Source organism: Saccostrea echinata, unplaced genomic scaffold, assembly GCF_033153115.1.
Source record: "Saccostrea echinata isolate AGI-Se365-2 ecotype Australia unplaced genomic scaffold, CSIRO_AGI_Sech_v1 ptg000238l, whole genome shotgun sequence".
Lineage (NCBI taxonomy): Eukaryota > Metazoa > Mollusca > Bivalvia > Ostreida > Ostreidae > Saccostrea > Saccostrea echinata.
The window spans coordinates 15,001-19,918 of NW_026889987.1; positions in this window are offsets into that span (position 1 = coordinate 15,001).

Consider the following 4,918-nt stretch of genomic DNA (forward strand, 5'->3'; position numbering starts at 1 on the left):
GCGAACACGGTCGGTGCAGGCCAGGTCGAGGGGCCGAGAGCGCAGGCCGACCGTCCGTCTCCCTCGACCAGCTCTACACAAGGTCGGTGCAGGCCGTCGAGCCAGTCGGCCGTCCGCCTCGACCATCTCGGAACACGGTCGGTGCAGGCCAGGTCGAGGGGCCGAGAGCGCAGGCCGACCGTCCGCCTCCCTCGACCAGCTGCGAACACGGTCGGCGCAGGCCGTCGAGTTAGCCGGCCGTCTCCCTCGACCAGTTCGGCGCACGGTCGGTGCAGGCCAGGTCGAGGGGCCGAGAGCGCAGGCCGACCGTCCGTCTCCCTCGACCAGCTCTACACAAGGTCGGTGCAGGCCGTCGAGCCAGTCGGCCGTCCGCCTCGACCATCTCGGAACACGGTCGGTGCAGGCCAGGTCGAGGGGCCGAGAGCGCAGGCCGACCGTCCGCCTCCCTCGACCAGCTGCGAACACGGTCGGCGCAGGCCGTCGAGTTAGCCGGCCGTCTCCCTCGACCAGCTCGGCGCACCGTCGGTGCGGCCAGGTCGAGGGGCCGAGAGCGCAGGCCGACCGTCCGCCTCCCTCGACCAGCTGGGCGCACGGTCGGCGCAGGCCGTCGAGCCAGCCGGCCGTCCGCCTCGACCATCTCGGAACACGGTCGGTGCAGGCCAGGTCGAGGGGCCGAGAGCGCAGGCCGACCGTCCGCCTCCCTCGACCAGCTGCGAACACGGTCGGCGCAGGCCGTCGAGTTAGCCGGACGTCTCCCTCGACCAGCTCGGCGCACGGTCGGTGCAGGCCAGGTCGAGGGGCCGAGAGCGCCAGGCCGACCGTCCGCCTCCCTCGACCAGCTGCGAACACGGTCGGCGCAGGCCGTCGGAGTTAGCCGGCCGTCTCCCTCGACCAGCTCGGCGCACCGTCGGTGCGGCCAGGTCGAGGGACCGAGAGCGCAGGCCGACCGTCCGTCTCCCTCGACCAGCTCTACACACGGTCGGTGCAGGCCGGTCGAGGGGCCGAGAGCGCAGGCCGGCCGGCAGTCTCCCTCGACCATCTCGGAACACGGTCGGTGCAGGGCAGCCGGCAATCGACTTGGCTGCACCGACTGTCTGCCGAGCTGGTCGAGCGTGACTGCCGGCTGACCTGCGCACTGGACCCCTCGGAGAGCTGAAGTGACACTTCCATATTTTCAGTGCAACTTAGTGGAGGGGAGACTGCCGGCCTATCGGCGCGCTAGGCCCTTCGACTTGGCTGCACCGACTTGTCGGCCGAGCCGGTCGAGGGAGACTGCCGGCTGGCCTGCGCGCTGCGCCCCTCGGATACCTGAAGTGACACTTCCTTTTTTTTTTTTTCAGTGCAACTTAATCGAGGCGCTGGGCCCCTCGACTGGGTACACCGACCGTCTGCCGAGCTGACCGAGGGAGACTGCCGGCTTGCCTGCGCGCTGGGCCCCTCGCATAGCTTAAGTGGCTTCCATTTTTTTCAGAGTAAAATTGCCATTTTGAGAGTGCACGGCTTAGGCCTTGGAGTAGGTGGACCTGTTTGGTATCAAAGGAAAGGCCTTGACAAGGGCTACAATCCTGGGGGATAAATTGGACCTGTGTGTCCCAGGGTTCGAGGAGTGAATTTTTGAAAATATGTCTTTTTGGAGAAAAGCTTAAGTGACACTTCCTTTTTTCAATGTGAAATATTTCTGTGCATGATGGGGAGGAGTGTAGTACGTAGTTTTTTCCTCTTGTCCAGACGAACATTTCGATACCAAGAACACCCACTTACGCCCAAGAGTACGAAAGATACAATCAAAATGGCAATGAGGTCGGAAAGTTCCAAGTCAGTGACAATGTAGATTTTTTTCATACCTCCCGAACCCGACCCCCCCGGGCACCAATTTTTCAGGGATTGTAGACCAGACCCCAGAAAAACTTTCCTGAAGGTTTGGTCTCTTAACTCTTATAATTATGAAAGATATGGTCCGAATGCGGGGAAAAGCGACTTTTGTAATTGACCGAAATTCCAACTCAGATGGTGGGGTAGTTGGGGTATACACTTTACAGGACCTTGAGTCTGGGGTCGAAATCGGAGGAATGGAGGACCGCACTGACTGTCTGCCGAGCGGGTCGAGGCCAGTCTGCCGGCTGGGATCCTCGGAAAGCTTAAGTGACAATTCCATTATTTCTTTTGTTTTTTTTCGTGCAACTTGGTCGAGGGGGACGGACGGTCGGCCTGCGCTCTCTGCCCCTCGACCGGCCTGCACCGACCGTGTGCCGAGCTGGTCGAGGGAGACGGCCGGCTGCCTCGACGGTCTGCACCGACCGTCTGCCGAGCTGGTCGAGGGAGACGGCCGGCCGGCCTGAGCGCTCTGTCCCTCGACCTGCCTGCACCGACCGTGTGTAGAGCTGGTCGAGGGGAGACGGCCGGCCGGCCTGCGCGCTCTGCCCCTCGACCTGCCTGCACCGACCGTGTGCCGAGCTGGTCGAGGGCGACGGCCGGCCGGCTGCGCTCTCGGGCCCTCGACCTGGCTGCACCGACCGTGAGCCGAGCTGGGTCGAGGGAGACGGCCGGCCGGCCTGCGCTCTCTGCCCCTCGACCTGGCTGCACCGACCGTGCGCCGAGCTGGTCGGGGGAGACGGCCGGCTGGCTCGACGTTCTGCAGCGACCGTGTGCCCAGCTGGTCGAGGGGGACGGACGGCCGGCCTGCGCTCTCGGCCCCTCGACCTGGCCGCACCGACCGTGCGCCGAGCTGGTCGAGGGAGACGGCCGGCTGCCTCGACGGTCTGCACCGACCGTGTGCCGAGCTGGTCGAGGTGGACGGCCGGCCGGCCTGCGCTCTCGGGCCCTCGACCTGGCTGCACCGACCGTGTGTAGAGCTGGTCGAGGGAGACGGCCGGTGCCTCGACGGTCTGCACCGACCGTGTGCCGAGCTGGTCGAGGTGGACGGCCGGCCGGCCTGCGCTCTCGGGCCCTCGACCTGGCTGCACCGACCGTGTGCCGAGCTGGTCGAGAGGGAGACGGCCGGCCGGCCTGCGCGCTCTGCCCCCTCCGACCTGGCTGCACCGACCGTGCGCCGAGCTGGTCGAGGGAGACGGCCGGCTGGCTCGACGGCCTGCACCGACCGTGTGCCGAGCTGGTCGAGGGGGACGGCCGGCTGGCTCGACGTTCTACAAGCGACCGTGTGCCCAGCTGGTCGAGGGAGACGGCCGGCCGGCCCCCTCGCGCTCTGCCCCTCGACCTGCCTGCACCGACCGGTGTGTAGAGCTGGTCGAAGGAGACGGCCGGCTGCCTCGACGGCCTGCACCGACCTTCTGCCGACTGGTCGAGGGAGACGGCCGGCCGGCCTGCGCTCCTGCCCGTCGACCTGGCCGCACCGACCGTGTGCCGAGCTGGTCGAGGGGACGGCCGGCTGGCTCGACGTTCTGCAGCGACCGTGTGCCCAGCTGGTCGAGGGAGACGGCCGGCCGGCCTGCGCGCTCTTGCCCCTCGACCTGCCTTGCACCGACCGTGTGTAGAGCTGGTCGAGGGAGACGGCCGGCCTGCCTCGACGGCCTGCACCGACCGTCTGCCGAACTGGTCGAGGGAGACGGCCGGCCGGCCTGCGCTCTCTGCCCCTCGACCTGGCTGCACCGACCGCTGCGCCCAGCTGGCGGGAGACGGCCGGCTGGCTTGCGCGCTCTGCCCCTCGACCTGGCTGCACCGACCGTGCGCCGAGCTGGTCGAGGGAGACGGCCGGCTGCCTCGACCTGCCTGCACCGACCGTGTGCCGAGCTGGGTCGAGGGCCGGCCGGCCTGCGCTCTCGGGCCCCGACCTGCTGCACCGACCGTGCGCCGAGCTGGTCGAGGGAGACGGCCGGCTGGCCTGCGCGCTCTGCCCCTCGACCTGGCTGCACCGACCGTGCGCCGAGCTGGTCGAGGGAGACGCCGGCTGCCTCGACCTGCCTGCACCGAGCCTGCGCTCTCGGGCCTCGACCTGGCTGCACCGACCGTGCGCCGAGCTGGTCGGGGGAGACGGCCGGCTGGCTCGACGTTCTGCACGACCGTGTGCCCAGCTGGTCGAGGGGGACGGACGGCCGGCCTGCGCTCTCGGGCCCTCGACCTGGCTGCACCGACCGTGTGCCGAGCTGGTCGAGGGAGACGGGCGGCTCGACCTGCCTGCACCGACCGTGTTTAGAGCTGGTCGAGGGGACCGCCGGCCGCCTGCGCTCTCGGCCCCTCGACCTGGCTGCACCGACCGTGCGCCGAGCTGGTCGAGGGGGGACGGCCGGCTTGCTCGACGGCCTGCACCGACCGTGCGCCCAGCTGGTCGAGGGAGGCGGACGGTCGGCCTGCGCTCTCGGCCCCTCGACCTGGCCGCACCGACCGTGCGCCGAGCTGGTCGAGGGAGGACGGCCGGCCTGCGCGCTCTGCCCCTCGACCTGCCTGCACCGACCGTGTGCCCAGCTGGTCGAGAGAGACGGCCGGCCGGCCGGCCTGCGCTCTCCTCGACCTGCCTGCACCGACCGTGCGCCGAGCTGGTCGAGGGAGACGGCCGGCTGCCTCGACGGCCTGCACCGACCGTCTGCCGAACTGGTCGAGGAGACGGCCGGCTGCCTCGACCGCCTGCACCGACCGTGCCGCCGAGCTGGTCGGGGGAGACGGCCGGCTGCCTCGACGCTGCACCGACCGTGCGCCGAGCTGGTCGGGGAGACGGCGGGCTGCTCGACGGCCTGCACCGACCGTGTGCCGAGCTGGTCGAGGGGGACGGACGGCCGCCTGCCTCTCGGGCCCTCGACGTGGCTGCACCGACCGCTGTGTAGAGCTGGTCGAGGGAGACGGCCGCCGGCCTGCGCTCTCGGGCCCTCGACTGGCTGCACCGACCGTGCGCCGAGCTGGTCGGGGGAGACGGCCGGCCTGGCTCGACGTTCTGCAAGACGACCGTGTGCCCAGCCTGTGTCGAGAG